This window comes from Mobula hypostoma, chromosome 25 (assembly GCF_963921235.1).
Source record: "Mobula hypostoma chromosome 25, sMobHyp1.1, whole genome shotgun sequence".
NCBI classification, from domain to species: domain Eukaryota; kingdom Metazoa; phylum Chordata; class Chondrichthyes; order Myliobatiformes; family Myliobatidae; genus Mobula; species Mobula hypostoma.
Genome location: NC_086121.1, coordinates 41380399 through 41399967, shown reverse-complemented (window position 1 = coordinate 41399967; position 19569 = coordinate 41380399).

The following is a 19569-nucleotide window of genomic DNA, read 5'->3' as shown; positions in this document are numbered from 1 at the left end:
TTTTAGATTTTGGAATATTTGCATCTATGTCTATAATGAGATACCTTGGGGAGGGTATCCCCGTCTGAACATGAAATCCATTTACATTACGCATATGGCTTATGTACAACTGTTGTGAAGCTCACAGAGTGAACAGTCGGAGCACAGTCTGACATGATGGAGCTGAGTCCCTCACAGACTGTCGGATTTGAATTACCATCTCCAACCGCGCCTATTACAGAGTTCCAGCGCTGCGACTGGCTTCCTATCCACCACTGATTTCAAATAGCCTTCCATTCCACAGCAACTACAATGGGAGGGGAGTGGTTTATAAAATATGTTTAATAATTTTGAGCATGAAACAATAATGTGTATATTGAGTCATCAGAAAGGCAAGCAATCATTACTTTGATGGCCCAGGTGGATAGTCAATGGCTATATTTCCCAAGTCTGAATTTATATGCTACAGATAATCAGTCTTTCTCTTACACCTATTCATCACATTTCAGTACTGATGCAACTATTCAGTGTGTTAGATTTTCATCAACAATGGCAAACTCGTCAATTAATTTCTCTGTTACTTTGTGATCAGCAGATGTTTTATCACCACCAATCTTTAAAAATGTAATGCCATGCCTTTTCTTAAATTTCTGCACCAGGCCTGCTGAATATTTACCATGATCTTTGTTTTTCAGTTTCTCGTGATAGATCTTTGCTTGTTTTGAGATTAGCAGTATACATTCACTTCGATACTGACTAATCCACTCCTTCAATACACGATCAAGATCTTCACTTTTCACTTTATACTGTGTTTTTCTATTTTTCATTAACTTCTTTTCATTACGTATGTGAGGTCATTTCTGAAAACTGTCTGTGGTGCGCAGAGACCTGCGCATTGCCTGGGAAACTTCCCAGTGTCTTGTGAAACTTTCCACTTGTGACATTACGTCAGTGATCAAAAAATTTGGGTTTCAGGGATGTTCAGATTTTGGAATTTCTGATAAGATGGTATTCAAGCTGTTCCAACTGAGTCCCACCTCAGTGGAGAAGACAAGACTGGACAGGTACACAGGAAGAGCTCAACATCTACAAACATTTTAGAGTATACTAACTTCCATTTCAACTGAGTCAAGCACAGACTGATTTGGGTTTATTAAGAGAGGCGGCATTGCAATGTAGAGGCTTTTCAATTGCTCTGAAGATCCCATGTGAATCCTCCTCCTGTTAGCTTAATGCAGTGAATCTAGTGTGCAGCAGGCACAATGTGGAGACTATGAATGCACAGAACAGAGTTAACATATGATCAAAACACAGAGGTGCTTCCACTATGGTGCTCTGGTGACCAGCTCCATTCAAAGACTGAACATTAAGTTTCTGATTAATCAGACTTTTATGACAGGCAGCTTCTGGGAGCACTCTCAGCAATTATGTTATATGTTAATGATTGAGATTCATAGAAATTTTGTACCTGATTAAAAAAACATCATGTGTGCTTTCAATAACCATTTTAACTGATTTGTTTCACACTTGAACAAACCGTACCAGCGAAATATTTTCACTTTGATAAATGATTTTCCACATAAATTCTTCTGAGAACTTTTCCAATGGACCCTGCCAGTGTAAACTTGACAAATTCTGCTTACACCTCCCTTCAGAGATGGTGCTGCAGCTCAGCAGAAGGAATCTTAACCTGCACAAGGGTAGATCCTATCAAATACTGTAATTCCCATTTAAAATATCTATAATATATGGATCTATTTCTTTTAGCACAATGGCTCCCCATAGCACTAATTATCGACTGATAACTTATGCATGCACATTGATTTGTTGCTCTCTCTGCAAAGTGACTATACATGTTAACTTCGTCTTCGAGTACATGCCTTTATTTATTTGATATGTAGTTGTACAGACATAACAAATTTATGATGAGCATGAACGTGAATGTCAGCAGATATCACCAACTGCACCAATAGTTATGTGATGACAGATTTGGAGGAAAGGAGAGAGGCAGCGAGAGGAAAGAGTGAACTGAACCAGTACTGAGAAGACAGTCATGGATGCTAGAAAAGGATGCGTAAGCAACAGTGCACAGTGAAAGACACACAACTAGCAAAGCTAAAGCAAAAATAATGTGATGATGGCTTTAGTTGGGTAAGTTGATGAATATGATAGTGCTAATGATGACTGGGAATCATAAATCGAAAGTGTTGAACTGTATTGTAATGCTGACAAAGTGGATGAGGTAAAGAAAGTCTCCACACTTCTTAGCTTAATGGGTGCTAGAACATAAAGTTTCTTAATGCAAATTACTAACCCCTGAAAAGCCAGCAGGCAGACATTCAATGAAATTGTTGTAACTTTACAAAATCACTTGATCCCAAAATCACTAGTAATAGCTGATTGATTTAGATTTCACAAATGGAGCTAGTCAAAGGATGAAAGAACTTCTGAATACATTGTAGAACTATGCAAACTTTCCGAATGCTATAACTTTAGAGATGGACTTTCTGATGCTTTAAGGGACAGGCTTGTATGTGGCAAAACACTCAAAAGAGGCCACTGTCAGAAAGAGACCCAACCTTAGAATGGGCATTGAGACTGCAGCAAAGGATGCAGCAGAACGACAGAAAAAGAGTTTAGAATGTGAAAGTTTCCATCAAACTCAATACATAGGTTTGCTGATGACACAACAATTGTAGACTGTATCTCGGGTAATGATGAGTTTGAGTACAGAGAGGAAATTAAGAACCTGGTGGCATGGTGCGAAGACAATAACCTATCCCTCAACGTCAGCAAGATGAAGGAATTGGTTGTTGACTTCAGAAGGAGTAGCGGACCGCACAACCCAATTTACATCAGTGGTGCACAAGTGGAACAGGTCAAAAGCTTTAAGTTCCTTGGGGTCAATATCACAAATGACCTGACTTGGTCCAACCAAGCAGAGTCCACTGCCATGAAGGCCCACCAGTGCCTTTACTTCCTGAGAAAACTAAAGAAATATGGCCTGTCTCCTAAAGCCCTCAGAAGGCATTCTTCTAGGGTGCATCACAACCTGGTATGGAAGTTGTCCTGTCCAAGATGAAAAGAAGCTGCAGAAGATCATGAACACGGCGCAGCACATCACACAAACCAGTCTTCCGTCCTTGGAGTCACTTTACACCGCACGCTGTCAGAGCAGTGCTGCCAGGATAGTCAAGGACACGACCCACCCAGCCAACACACTTTTCGTCCCTCTTCCCTCCGGGAGAAGGCTCAGGAGCTTGAAGACTCGTACGGCCAGATTTGGGAACCTTCTTTCCAACTGTGATAAGACTGCTGAACGGATCCTAACTCAGATCTGGGCCGTACCCTCCAAATATTCGGACCTGCCTCTCAGTTTTTTTGCACTATCTTACTTTCCATTTTCCTATTTTCTATTTATGATTTATAACTGTTGGTTCAAAGAAAAAGGTTGCAGAAAGTGCTACAGACAAGGTGATATAAAGAGAGTCTGCAAGTCAGACAAAAAGCAGAACCAAAGAGAAAAACAACAGAGTGAAAAGTTTCAATCATAAAACTAAACAAATACATAAAGTGACTAAATTGCCTAAACGTGAAACTGAATTAGACAACACAGAGTCTGACAAAGGTGAACTGCCATGCCAGGAACTGTATGGAATTACTGAAGCAGTTTGCAAAATCATGTGGATCACAACAGATGTGTCTGCTGTAAAACTGAGCATGGAGCTGGATACAAAGTCAGCTTTGTCAATAATTTCCGAGGCTGACTACAACAGACTGCTTTCGAAGCTACTTTTCAAAAAGACCTCGGTGATGCTAAAGACCAACACAGGTGAAAAAGTGTTTCCCAAAGGCAAACTGAAAGTGAATGTGATGTACCGTGGCAAAACACAGCAGATAGATCTTTGGTAAACTCAAAGGCATGAAGCCCAGAATTGAAACGCATAAAACAGCAACATGAAGATTTCATAAAGCGCATCCAGTGCCTTACGGACTATGTCCTAAAGTGTATGCTGAATTGCAGAGTTTAGGGGCGCCTGGAATTCTCTCCAAGGTTGAGTGGTGTGATTGTGCCATGCTTATTGACCCAGATGAAGAAAGGGAAGTCTGGAGCTGTTTGCATATGTGGGGACTTCAAAGTGAGCGTCAACCCCGTGCTGCATATTGTGCAGTATACCCTGCCATGAATAGAATACATTCATTCTTATCCTTGGCAGATGGGGAGAAGTTTTCAACGATTGACTTGTCACAAGCCTATCTGCAAATGGAGATTGAAGAGTCAAGCAGGAAGTATCTCACAGGTAACACTCCCAAGGTACTGTTCCAGTGTCATCATCTCATCTTTGCGCCATTTCAGTTCCAGCAATTTGGCAAAAGGCAATGGACCAAGTGCTCCAGGCTGAATGAGTATGGTCTGTGTGCAAAGGTAGAGAAATGTGAGTTTTTCGAAAATGAAATCTCATATTGTGGACATGCCATTGACAAGCAGGCCTCACATAATCACAAGAGAAAACTGAAGCAGAGTTGCAGACGCCCAAACCAGAAAATGTGTCACAACTCAGGTCATACTTGGACCTTGTAAACTACTACCATAAGTTTCTCCTAAATCTTGCTACAGTGCTGCACCTATTTAATGCATTGCTGCAAATAGGAGCAAAGTGGGAATAGTCAGAAAGCTGTGAAAGAGTATTCAAGGAAACAAAGAAACTAATAACATCAGATGAACTGCTCGCCCATTATCACCCATCTCTGCCCATCTGACTGGTGTGTGATGTGTCCTGTTACGGAATTGGTGCTGTTTTGTCACATACTATGAAAGATGGATCTCAATGTCAGATTGCATTTGCTTCAAGATCACTGATGAATGCAAAATGCAAGTACGCGCACATTGACCGAGAGGCTCTTAGTCTAGTATGGGGAATAAAGGAGTTCCACCACTACCTCTACAGACAGAAGTTAATGCTAATGACAGACCTCCAGCCCCTTTTGACTATATTCAATCCCAGCAAGCGAATCCCAGTGATGTCTGTTACCCGACTGCAACATTGGGCACTTTCCTAGGAGCCCACTCTTATGATATAAAGTTCCAGGAAACCAAACAACACAGGCTTGCTACATTTTCCACTGTTGACAACTGAAAAAGAAAAGTCTTCATTCTGTGTCCCAACAGAAGTGTTCCACACAGTATTGGTGGACCAGCTGCCAGTCACAAATCCTGAAATGCAAAGAGAAGCAAGGAATGAGCCAACCTCGTCAAAAGTCTATGACATCATCATGGCAAGGATGGCCAGCTCATGGTAATCCTATGTTTCCAGAGTTCTCAGTGAGACGAGACCAAATTTCTATATGTCAAAGAACCCTAATATGTGGATCTCATGTTGTGGTTCTCTCTAAACTGCGCATCAGAGTGGTAGAAAATCTTCATGAAGGACACCTGGGTATAGTCAAGACAAAGAGTCTCACCTGGAGCTATGTGTGGTAGTTGGGAATAGCTAGACAGATTGAAGTTCAAAATGTACCCCCACAGGCACCTTTACACCCGTGGAAGTGGCCATCTTCACTATGGCAAAGAGTACATATTGACTTTGCTGGGCCATTCATGAACTCCATGTTTCTGATTGCTGTGGATACTAATTTGTAGTAGCCTGAAGTCACACCAATGAAGTCAACCACTCAGAAATGATTGTTTCTGCTCTGAGGACTATCTTCTCCAGAAATGGCTTACCAGGAAAAATTGCAAGTGACAACGGACCACAATACACGTTAGAAGAGTTCAAACTACTCATGAAGAAAAATGGCATCAAACATTTCAAGTCAGCTTCTCACCACCCGGCAACAAATGGGTTAACTGAAAGGTTTATCCAATCCTTCAAGAAGTCTATTAAATTTATGGACAAGAAGGGCCTTTTCCTACAGGACAAGGTGGACAACCTTCCTTTTTGTGTATCTGAACTCTGTTCATCCGACGACAAATCAAACACCTGCAGTACTGTTCATGAGCAGGAATCAGGGATCTCACATAGTTCTCCTGAAACCAAATCAACAGTGGGAAGTGAGGAAAACACAATTCATCAAGTTGCTAAGTAAATCAGCAAGAAGCTTTGAGATTGGATAGGAAGTGATTATGGAACATGATTACTGAGAAGACAAGTGGACACCCGGTAGGATAGCTACAAGAACTAGACCACTGACCCACACAGTGGATGTTGGAGATCAGACATGGAGACGTCATGAGCATAAGATACTGGATGCTCAGCTGAACAGCACACCTGTGTCGACTGCATCCAACAAGACAGACACATTACAGTCACTAGAATTACCCCTCAGTGATAATCATGTCACTAACAACAATGTGACACCTGCAACAGAGAAAGTTGGCTTTAATAGGACACTTACCAAACCTGACGCCACTCCACAGGTCCAAAGGCACTATCCTGAAAGAAACAGAGTGCCACTTAAAAGACTGTGTCTTTAGCAAAGTGGTTCATTATGGACTGTTATTCTGAAGTCATGTTTATTTGAATAGGGTCTGTTAAAGGGAAATTGAATGTTTTGTTACACATACAGTTTTATGTTACATTGATTTAAAGGGCGATGAAGTGCAATGTATGGATCTATTTCTTTTAGTGCAATAATCCTCTTAGCACTGATTATTGACTGATAACATACACATGCGTACTGATTTGTTGCTCTCTCTGCAAAGTGACCATACATGTTAACTTCTCCGAGTGCATGCCTTTATTTATTTGATGTGCAGTTGTACAGACACAACACTATCAACAGAGCAATTTGTCAAAACAGCATAGAAATAAGTACATCATACTTATTAATAAAATGGAGGCTTTTATACTTGTACAAATATTTAAAATTTAACTCATACCGTGCATTGGCATTATTTGTCCACATGACTCCATATATGACAAGATTGTGCAATTGTGCATGCAAGCATTCAGATACAGTATGTGTATATGAATGTACTTATATGTGGAGTTATGCACATGTGTTTTTATGTATGTCTTATACATAAGTTCATGATGATAGCATCATCTGGAATATCCTGAAATATCGAACTTGAATTTGGTTTCAACAAAACAAACTACCTCACTGTGGTCCTTGTACTTTATTTTTCTACAGGCATTGCACTTTCTCTGAAATTGCAACATTCTTTTTTTTTCCCTTTTGTACTAACTTGATGTACTTGTTATGGAATGATCCATCTGGATAGCTCGCAATCAAAAGCTTTTCACTGTGTCTCAGTGATGTGACTGAAATCAAGCTGACGTTCAAGTTCAACCTTAATTGTCGTTCAGCCATACATGACTTCCCCTGAAGACAGCCAAACAAAACAGTGTTGCTCAGGACCAAGGTGCAAAACACAGTACCAACAGTCATTCACAGCACAAGGAACACATAGTATATATAAGACAGCAGTAAACTACAGTCACATGAAGAATATACTCCAAGTCCCTGAATCCATGAATGTTGCGACAGTGTGCCGTCAAACACCATACATCTTGTCTTCTGCCAAATGAACGCCGGAGGGCAGCACTGAATCCAGCATGGCTGCCATGCCACACCGTCTCTGGTAATCTGGTGGAGCGCACCAACTCAATACCTCTCTCCTAGGTGGATTCAAACAGACGACACCACAGCTCGAGGCCTAGTCCTCAGCACGACCAAGGCCACTAAGCTCCCCACCATTCGCTAAGTAAATCAGTGGATCGGACTTGCAGCATTCCACAATACCAATGTCCAGCAGGGTCTCGCAATCACAGTAAAAGTGATTAAGATGATCGCTCGCTGTTAGACTGCACACTGCAATCTTCCAGTGAAGTTCAGCTCCTTCAGCTGCTTCATGATCGAGCAATTTGCTGATTGGGTAGATCTACTGTACTTTAAGTTCTTAAAGTCCATCAGGGTGTCGTGATCATAGCAAATTTGTTTAAAAAAGACATTAACATCTTTGGTTGGCTTTGTAGAAGCCATTGTGTCTGAGCACACCGCCATCTTACCGGATGTATGTACCAGTCAAATAGAATTGAATAAAGCAATATCAATATTAATAAATCAATAAAAATAAACCAGTTACAAACTACCAACTGTAACTAGCTCATGGTATCCTCAGCAGTGCAGCGGTTTGTGCATGCTATTACAGCTCAGGGTGTGGGAGTTCAGAGTTCAATTCTGATGTCTCTGCAAGCAGTCTGTGTGCCCTCCCCGTGGAATGCGTGACTTTTCTCTGCGTGCTATGGTTTTCCTCCCACAATCCAAAGACGTGCTGGTTAGTGGGTTAATTGGTCATTGTAAATGTCCCATGATTAGGCTAAGGTTAATCGGGGGTTGCTAGGCAGCACAACTTGAAGGGCCAGAAGGTCCTATTCTGCACTATATCTCAATAAATAGATAATTCTGTCACACTTGAAAAATAATTCCTTGCTTTTATCAAAAGAAGATAGCTCATTGCAAAAACTGATAAGTCTTAGGCAGTCATGAGGAACTAGGATCACTTGTTTCAAATTGTGTCCTGTGGGTTCTGAAATAACTGATGAGGCCAGCACAGGACTAAAAACTTGTCCACAGATGGGGCAGGAAGAGTCCGGTAGGGCAGGTGGGTGGGTAGTTTATGAGATTGTGCATTCCTTCCAAAATCAAGCGGAGCTTCTGTGTTCTTCCAAATCACAGACTGAAGATTTTCAGTAACATCGTAAATGTGCATTATTCCACATTGACTGGTCATGGACCAGAGACTGCCAGGAGTCAGTGGGAATGTTATTTTTTTTCTAGAAAACTTTGGGCGCATCCTGGAATTTTTCCTCAGTCTGCCTAGTAATCCCTTTGCCATGACAGAACTTGGATCAAAGTGTCTATTTCCTGAGTCTGCCCTAATCTGCGAACATTATTTAAGTCAGAAGAATGTACGCACTTGACAAAGAGAATTGAATAAAATGAGTGGAAATCTGTCATCACTCAGACCAAGTTAAAGGCTATTGAAGTGCCTAATGTGTGGTCAAATACCTCTTCAATCGTAGAAGTGAGAACTTTCAACTGTCAAATACAGCAACCTGATCTTTAAGAAAATATAAATTTTGAATTATTAAAGTTCAAATTTTCCTTTAATATTTGAAATGGGCACAGAGCAAGGAATTTCAAATGCAAACAAAATTCTGTTTTGATAATTCTGGCCAAGAACAGATGAAAAAAAAATCCATATTTGTTTAATTTGGATTCTTAACAGGCACCAGAACCTATTTGCCTCATGAAAGGACAACGTTCTCATCCATAATGTTATCCAGTTCTGATGACTTTAGTCATAATATCTATTTTCCTTTCTTTGTGTATTTGTACTGATTAAAATGGAGGAGGAGAGTTGGAGGCATTCGCTGTGAAGCTGGTTTTGTTTTCCCTTTGCCCACAGTTGCTGAGTGGTGCACCGGACTTTGCTATAAAATATACAGAATCTGATGCAACTCACCTCTGTGGGATTCTGTGAACCCATCAATTGTGCTGAAATTGAGAGCACATTTATGCTTTGAGCTTAAATTCTTCGAGTCATCTGAGAGAAAATGTCCTTAACCATCTGGACTGCATTTGGAGTGATGAATAGACAGTATTCGAATATACAACATTATGCACCCCTCTGGACTAATATAATTTTAATTGTATCCTATTTCACTCTCCTGTCAGTCACATTTGAACAATCCATGTTCACTAGAGGAAAGGACCCAGAGTATGTGCCGTTGTGTGAAAGGGTTAATTTCCTTCATGTTATCACAGAAGTGTCGATATTAGTAACATAGATGGTTTAATATTTTTGAAGACTTGACAATGCATTAATAAAGTAGGTGCGCCAAACAGACTTGATACAAAGGTTTCCTGTCATTATTCAATATCATTTCCTGGTCCATTGTCAGCCTTCAGCTCCTATCCACAATACTTCTCATGGAAGAGGTTTAAGATACAACTTACACATGTTCATCTTGTGACCTTCATAACTTAAATGACTTCATAGGTAAATCATTTTGACATAATTTTGGCCTGAAGCATTAAGACTATTTCCATCTGTACAATGCATCTGACCTGCTGAGTATTTCCAGTATTTTGGCCTTTTAATTTGAAGCTTGCAACAGAAGACAGATCATCTAACTGATGAAAGTAGCTTTCAGAGATCAGAAGAGAGAATAGTTCATTGAGGTGAGTTAGCTAAGCTCCTGTTGGACCCAGAAATGTCAGTTCCTCTGTTTCTAAACCAATTGATATTCTTAAGAATTGACATCCTGCTGAAGCATTTGGCTATTTGTAATGCCATCGTCGTGGCTATCCCTTGAGGTCGAGGATGATGGTCTTCATTCTGTTAATCTATTTACGGGCTCTCAAGTGGCTTATGAGTCCAATCTTGGCTTTGAAATTTCTTCCACATTCAGGACAGGTAGTTCCAGATGGCAGATCGGACTTTGGTTGTTGCTGCCTCTCTTTCTATTTTCTTCTCTTTTCTTCTAATTCTGTACATCTGTTGGCTTGGAAAGTTGCTGTTCCTTCTCGGATGATGGCTTGCCACAGTTTCCTGTCCTTGGCATTGGTTTCCCAGTTGCTGGTGTCCATGTTACATTTCTTCACATTGGCTTTTAAGACGTCTTTGAATCTCTTCTGTTGTCCGCCTCTTTTACGTTTGCCTTCTTTAAGCTAGGAGTAGAAGATTTGTTTCAGCAGACTTTTGTCTTTCATCCGATCAACATGACTGCTCCATCTTAGTTGGTTCTTGATGACGTAGGCTTCAATGCTTGTTGTTTTTGCTTCATTTACCATGCTGACGTTGGTTCTTCTATCTTCCCAGCTGATATTTAACATGTTTCGAAGACAGCATTGATGGAACTTTTCAAGTGCCTTCAGATGTCGTCAGTATGTTGTCCAGGTTTCTGATGCATACAGGAGCGCTGGGATTACCACTGTTTTGTACACTAACATTTTGGTGTCTGTTCAGATGTCAATATCATGAAAGACTCTTGTTCGGAGACGTCCAAAAGCTGTTCCAGTGCATTTAAGACAATGTTGGATCTCGTCATTAAGGTCGACATTGGAGGAGAGGTCACTTCCAAGATGTGGAAAGTGGTCCACGTTTTCCAGGGTTGTTTTGCCAAGTTGAATTGATGGTTCTATCCGATTTGTCTCAGTTGGTGACGGCTGGTAGATGATCTCAGTCTTCTTGGAATTGATGGTAAGTCCAAGTTTCGTGCATGCACGGTTGAAGGCAGTCAGAATCTGTTGTAGGTAGATTTCTGAGAAAGCTGCAACACTATTGTCATCTGCGTATTGGAACTCGATGAGGGAACTCGTGGATGTCTTGTTTTTGGACTTGAGATGGGCAAGATTGAAAAGTCTGCCACCTATTCTGTAGACAATGTCGATTCCTGGGGGTAGGTCGTCCTTAATGATGTGGATGATTTTCGCAATGAAGATGGAGAACGAAGTTGGGGCAATCGCATATCTCTGTTTTACTCCTGATCTAACTTGAAAAGGCTCACAGTTACTGTTGCTGACCATGACTGTGGCAAGCATGCCATCATGGAGGAGTCTCAGGATTTGAATGTATTTTTCAGGGCATCCATAGGTGGATATTACATCACATAGGAGTTCCCTTGATAATGAGTCAAAGGCTTTAGTGAGGTCGATGAATGCCATGTACAAAGGCTGAAGTTGTTAACAACATTTTTCTTGTAGTTGTCACATTGTGAAGATCATGTCGATTGCTCCACATGATGGTCTAAAACCGGCTTGTGTCTCCAGAAGGATCTTCTCGGCTAGAGCCAGTTGTTCATGATGTGGGTGAGGATCTTTCCTGCTGTTGCTAACAGGGAAATTCCACGATAGTTTCCACATTTGGATCGATCGCCTTTCCTTTTGTAGATGGTAATAATTGCTGAGTCTCTAAAGTCTGCTGTTACATCTTCATTTATCCAGATCTTGATGAGAAGATGATGCAGTTAGTAATGAAGCGGGTTACCTCCAATTTTGTAGACCTTGGCTGGTATTCCATCGAGTCCAGCGGCCTTGTTGTTTTTCAAGATTTTGATGGCTTTCTTGACTTCTTCAAGTATTGGTATTTTGCTTAGGGAGTCGTCAACAGGCTGTTTAGAAATGTTGTTAGTCACATTGTTTGATTTAGAAGATCTTCAAAGTGCTCCCTCCATCTAGAATTGTTGTCAGCATTGCTCTTCAGGATGGTTCGACCATCTTTGCTTTTGAGAGGGGCTTGACCATGAGTGGATGGGCCAAAAATAGCTTTAGTTGCGTTGAAAAAGCCTCGACTGTCATTGGCATCTGCTAGCTATTAGATTTCCTGAGCTTTCTTCCTCCACCATTGGTTTTTCAGGTTTCGGGTGCTCTTCTGGACTGCAGCCTTGCATTCCTGACAGCATTTCATAGAAACATAGAAACATAGAAAATAGGTGCAGGAGTAGGCCATTCGGCCCTTCGAGCCTGCACTGCCATTTATTATGATCATGGCTGATCATCCAACTCAGAACCCAGCCTTCCCTCCATACCCCCTGACCCCTGTAGCCACAAGGGCCATATCTAACTTCCTTTTAAACATAGCTAATGAACTGGCCTCAACAGTTTGCTGTGGCAGAGAATTCCACAGATTCACCACTCTCTGTGTGAAGAAGTTTTTCCTAACCTCGGTCCTAAAAGGCTTCCCCTCTATCCTCAAACTGTGACCCCTCGTTCTAGACCTCCCCAACATCGGGAACAATCTTCCCGCATCTAGCCTGTCCAATCCCTTTAGGATCTTATACGTTTTGGTAGCCGATTGTTGGTCATTTTGTAAGGTGATGAAAGCTTTTCTCTTTTCGTCGATGAGTTGTTGGAGTAGCTTGTCGTTATCATTGAACAAATCCTGATGTTTTTTTGTCTGAAACCCAATTGTTTCTTTGCAGGAGGTGATGATAGCATTCTTCAGTTGACTCCAGTGTTCTTCTACAGATGGTGGGATTTGTTGAGGCAGTTGTTCTTGAAGATTTTGTTGGAACTTCTGTACATGGTTGATGTCTTGAAGGATGTCAACATTGAATTTCTTAAAATGTTCTGATTATAGTGTTTCCTTTTGGGCCGAATCTTCATTCTCATGGTGGACGAGATGAGTCCATGGTCTATCCAGCACTTGTCCGCACTAGTAACAGCTCTTGTTGTCAGTATATTTTGTTGTTCCCAAGATCGTACAATGACATAGTTGATGAGGTGCCAGTGTTTGGTGCGTGGATGCTGCCAGGAGACTTTGTGCCTGTTTTTCTGACGAAATAGGGTGTTTGTAATCACCAGGTTGTGTTCAGCACATTTGGTGAGGAGAAGTGTTCCATTGACGTTGACCTTGCCAACTCCTTCCTTGCTTATTATTCCAGTCCAGAGCCTATGATCTTTCCTGACTCTGGCATTGAAGTCTCCTAAGAGAATGACCTTGTCGTTGTTGGGAACAGAGGAAAGGACGTCATCAAGTCGGGCGTAGAAGTTCATCTTTACTTCATCTTCAATGTCCAGAGTTGGAGCATAGGTGCTGATGATAGTGGCGTGTTGGTTCTTGACAAGCTGAATTAGCAGAGTCGTGAGACATTCAATCATTCCCCATGGTTGCTCTGTCAGCTTCTGAAGTAGGCTGTTTCAGATGACAAAATCTACTCCATGGATCCTCGGTTGTTCAGGATCAAATCCTTTCCAGGAAAAGGTGTATTGACCTTGTTCTTAAATTAGTTGCCCTTCTCCAGCTCTTCTGGTCTCACTCAGAGCAACAATGTCAAAGTTGAAATTTTGGAGTTCCTGGGCAACAAAGGCAGTTCTCCTCTCTGGCCGGTCTGAGTCTGGGTTATCCATCAGAGTTCGTATATTCCAGGTTCCAAATTTCATAGTTTCACTTCTCAATGTTTTTTGACTGTATCATGGTGATCCCTCTGGATGCGGCTTTCCAGACAGGATGGGGTGAAGCAGACTATTTTTAGGCCACCTTTTCTAGCCCGTTCCCAGTTCAGGGTGAGCAGAGTGGATCCTAAATAGGGCTGCTCAGATGTGAATACTGCTACTGATGATCAATGATTTTCAGGAGTTTATAAACCTCTACAAGTTATCGTCCCATTTTCCTTTGATTCAAGGAATAAAGATCTAGCATGGGAAACATCTCTATATAACTTAGGTCTTCTAGTTCTTTGTAATTCTTTTCTGCACTCTTTCCAGTTTAACTAGATCTTTCCAGTAACAGGGAGATCAAAACTGTAGAGTTCTCTGTTTGGCTTCACCAACAACTCATACAACTACAACATAATTTCCCAACTCCTATACTTCAACACCATGATTAATGAAGACCAGAGTGCTAAATGCCTTTTTCACCTATCCTTGTTAAACACTGGAACAACATTAGCCACCTTCCACTCTTCGGATATTTCACCAGTGGCTAACAAGGAAGCAATCTTCTCCGTACAGGCCTCTGCAATTTCCCCTCTAGCCTCCTGCAATGTCATAGGATCCACTTGGTGAGGCCCTGGGGATGTGTCCACCTTAATGCATTGTAAATCTGTAAACACCTCCTCCTTAGCAATATGATTGTTCTTCAAAACATCACTATCTTTTCTCCACATCTCGAGCAGCCATGATCGTCTCCTCAGTAAATAATCAGGAGATATATTCATTAAAAATCCTACCATCCAGCGGCTCAAGAGGTAGGTAGCACTGCAGATCTCTAAGGGGATATAGATTCTCTCTGGCCATTTTTTTTTTTACTCACAATATACCTATGGAACCTCTTAATATTTTTCTTAACCTTATCCTACCAGATCCAGCTCATACCCTCTCTTTGCCTCTTCGTTTCTATATAGTCATCAAGAGATACACTCATCTTTGACCTTTCCTCTTTATCTTGACCAGAGCCTCTATATCTCTCATCAGCCAAAGTTCCTGGAACTTGCCAAGATTACCCTTTACCCGAACAGGAATGTACAGCTCCTGTACTGCTAATATCACATATTCACTTCCTTTTCCTTCAAACAGCCTCAGCTCTTCAACCTTTGCTAAATCCTGTCTCCTTCCCCCAAAACTAGCTGAGCTCCAGTTTAGGACTCTACCCTGTGGGCCTGTCCTATCCTTTTCCATCACCATCTTAAAGTTAATGTAACTATGGCCACTGGAGCTCAAGTGCTCCCTGATAGCCATTCAGTTACTTACCTTAGGAGTAACTTACCTCTCCGTACCTGAAACTTACCTAGGAGTTACTTACCTTTCCTTGTTCCCTAGGAGGTCCACTCTCATGAGTATGGCCCTTCATATGTTGCCTCAGGAAACTTTCCTGGAGACATTTCACAAATTCCACACTGTCCAGGCCCTTTATACTCAGGGTGGCAGAGTCAATATCATGGACATTAAAATCTCCCTCTAATACAGCCCAGTTATTCTTCCAACTATTATCAATTTGACTGTAAGTTGTTCCTCAGGGTCACATTTGGTTGGTTTAAAATGACCATCCCTTTCTTGCTTATTGGACCTACACATATGGACACACTGGAGAAACGCCTAATAATGCATCTCTCAGTACTGTTGTTACATATTTGTTTATCAAAAAGGCAACTTGAGGAGCTGGATAGTCTTGTGTTGTTTTCACTAGAGAATTCTGGAGGCTGAGAGGAGACCTGAATGATTTAATTTCCCTCTCAATCCAATTTTCCTGCCTTCTCCCCATAAAATGCAACGCCCTTTCTAATTCAGGACCCATCAACTTCCACTTTAAATATACCTAATGACTTGGCCTTTACAGTCATCTGTGGCAAGGAATTCAAAAAATTTATGAATTTCTAGCTCTTCATCTTTGTTCTAAAGAGACATTCTTCTCTTCTGAGGCTTTGTATTCTTGTGCTATGCTCCCCAATTTTGGAAAAATCCTCCTATTTTCCATTCTAGGACATACAATATTTGGTAGATTTCAAACAAATCCTCCCACTTATTCTCCTAAACTCCAGTGAGTATGAGACCACAGCTATCAAACTCACCTCAAAAGTTAACTCTTTGATTCCTTGGATCATACTCATAAACCTCCTTTGGTCCCTTGCCAATGCCAGCACATCCTTTCACGGGACCTGAAACTGCTCACTATACAGCAAATGTGTCTTACCACTGTCTTATAAAACCTCAGTATTGCATCCTTACTTTAATATTCTAGTTCTCTTGAAACATGTCTGACCAATGTCTTATAAAGCTTTGGCATTACATCCTTGCTTTCATATTCTAGTTCTCTTAAAATGAAAGCTAACATTGCATTTGTCTTCCTTCCCACTGATTCAACTGCATGCTAACCTTTAGAAAACTTGTACCAGAATTCCTAAGCCCCTTTGGGCTCTAATATTGTTTAGCAAGCTTATGTGTGATACCTTGACAAAAGCTTTCTGACAATCCAAGTAAACAACATCCAATAACTCTACTTTGTCCATCCTGACTGTTCTAATTCATTCATTCATTCATTGTGTGCCTCCACGTACTCTGAAAACTCTAACATCTTACCAACCACTGAAGTCAGCCTAACTGGCATATAATTTTCTGCTTTTTGCCTCCCTCTTTTCTTCAAAAGTGGAGTGACATTTGTGACTTTTCAGTCCCCTGGAACCATTCCAGAATCTATTGATTCTTGGAAGATGACTACTAATATCTCTACAATCTCTTCAGCGACCCTTCAGAACCCTGAGATGTAGACCATCTGGTCCAGGTGACTTACTGATCGTTCAGCTTCCCGAGCACCTTCTTCTTATTAATAGTGCCTACACTCACTTCTGCCGCATAACACTCTCAAATGTACGGCTGAAAGTGAAGACGGATGCAAAATATTCACTGTCAGCCCCTTCTTCGTGTCCTCCATTACTAACATTTAAGCATCATTTTCCTGTGGTTCACTTTTGCCTCACTTTTACTCTTTATATGTCTGATACAAAATTTTGGCATCCTCTTTTATATTATTTCCTAGCTTACCTTCATATGTCATCTTCCCTCCCCTTATTGCTTTTGATCAGTTGTTTTTGTTGTTTTTTTAAAACATCACAATCCTCTAGCTTCCCACGAGACTTGTTATACTGTATGCTCTTTTTTTTAACTTTTATGTAGTCTTTGAATTCCTTTGTCAGTCACAGTCGCTAGATCCTCCCCTTAGAAAACATTTTCTTTAGAATGAACTAATCCTGTGTCTTCCAAATTATTCCCAAAAGCTCCAGCCTGCTCTGCCACCATCTTTGCTAGTGTCCCTTTCCAATCACTTTGGCCTGTAGATATAACTCTGTACTTACTTTTATAACCATATAATTATATAACAACTACAGCACAGAAACAGGCCATCTCGGCCCTTCTAGCCCGTGCCAAACTCTTACTCTCACCTAATGTCACCGACCTGCACTCAGCCCATAACACTCCATTCTTTTCCTGTCCATATATCTATCCAATTTAACTTTAAACAATAACATTGAACCTGCCTCAACCACTTCTGCTGGAAGCTCGTTCCACACAGCTACCACTCTCTGAGTAAAGAAGTTCCCCCTCATGCCACCCCTAAACTTTTGCCTTTTCTCAAATGTAATGCTAATACATCTGAACTTAGCTTTTCCTTCTCAAAATGCAGAGTAAATTCCATTGCATTATGATCACAGTCTCCTATGGGTCCCTTTACCTTAGGCTCCCTAATCAAATCTGGTTCATTGCACAACACCCAAATGAATTGAGTCCATTCCCTTATTTACATTACCCCAACTACAACTACATTTCACTTCTACCCCCTCTTGAATGGCTCCCTGAACCACAGTGCCACGGTTCAATTGCTCATCTTTCCAATAGCCCGCACTCTCAGCCTCACCAGAAGCAACAATGTCAGCCCTTTTGGGAAAGCTCAAGGGCTGAATTATCTCTTGCACTCCCTCTTGGATCCAATCATACCCTCTTGTTCTTAGCCTCAGAACAAATTTGAAGCAGTGAATCTAATGAATGTGTCTGCCTCCTAAAACGCAGTGTCCAGTTATCGCTCCCCTTCCTTGATGCACTATCGTGTCTGAAGCTCATTGATAGAGTAAGTCAGAATCTTTTTTGCCCCTCAGAAACATGTAAGTAGGGAAAAGTTTATGGAAGATGTATGGGGCTAGTTTCTTTATACCATGTGGTGGGCGCATGGAATGGAGTGCCAGGAGAGGGGTGGAGGCAGTTCCGATTGTGACATTTAAGAGACTTTTAGACATCCAGAAAATGGAGGGATATGAGTCATGTACAGAACGAAGGATTTCATTCAATTTGCTGTCATGTTCAGCACTGACACAGTGGATGGTTCAGCCTGTTTATGTGCTGTATTTTTCTGTGTTCTTGAATTTAGAGTGAATTACAGTATTAGTTTTAATGAGGATCATAAAACTTCATGCACAAGGCATAGGAGTGCAGATGCCAGAACTCTGTAGCAACACGTATAAAATTCTGGAGGAACTCAACAAGTTTCATACCATCTGTGTGGTAAAAAGCAACTTATTTACTGGTGTAATATACACAAAACGCTGGAGAAACTCAGCAGGCCAGGCAGCATCTATGGAAAAAAGTAAGTCAATATTTTGGGCTGAAACCCTTCAATCAGGACCAAAAGGAACATCCTCATGAAGGGTCTTGACCTGAAACATCGACTGTTTACTCTGTTCCATAAATGCTGCCTGGCCTGGTGAGTTCCTCCAGTGTCTTGTGTGCATTACTTTCATTTCCAGCATCTGCAGGTTCTCTCTTGTTTGTTATTTACTGCTGTCCGTCAAAGCACGACAAAGGCTGACCTATATTTGACTCCATTCCTGCGGTAATTTGTTGGCCATTGACTGTCTCCTGAACTAGTCCAGCAAGTCACTCTGTTCTACATTAAATCAGAGACAGGGCAAAACTAGACCAAACACCTGGAATCAACATAGATTCAAGATGCAGTGCAGAGGGGTGGGTCAACATACTGTATTTGCGAAAGAAGGACTAGATGCTTGCTAAATGTCAGTCCACAGAACAAGGTGACCCTACAGCCAATGAAGCAGGTCAACATTCTGTAATTTTGTCACCATCACTCATGAAAGGTGGTGAACAAGAAAGCAACAAGAGTGAAAATTCCCCAAGACCTCCCAAACCTCAAAGATAACCATTTAATTCACTCCATAGGCTATCAAGAAAGAGCTTAGAGCACTGAATAGAGCAATGGTTATTGAACTAGATGACTTCCTAGCTATAGGACTAAACAGCTGCACTTCAGAAACTTTACCTCAGGTCAAGTTTTTCTAGTACATTTACAATATCGGTATCCATCCACCAATGTAAAAATCAGGCAAGTGCAAACCAGTCAATTGTCACTCATCACGCTACTCTCAATAATTAGCACATTGAAGGAAGGTGTCATTGGTGATGTTCTCAAATGGCAACTTGGTAACTTGCTTGCTAGTTAGGACTAGAAAGTTTAGCACATATTTGATCCAAACATTGAAGAAACAGATCAATTCCAGCACTGAGGTGAGAGTAACTGCACATGACTTCAATGCAGTGATCTGACTAAATAAGGCATCAAGGAATCCTGGTCAAACT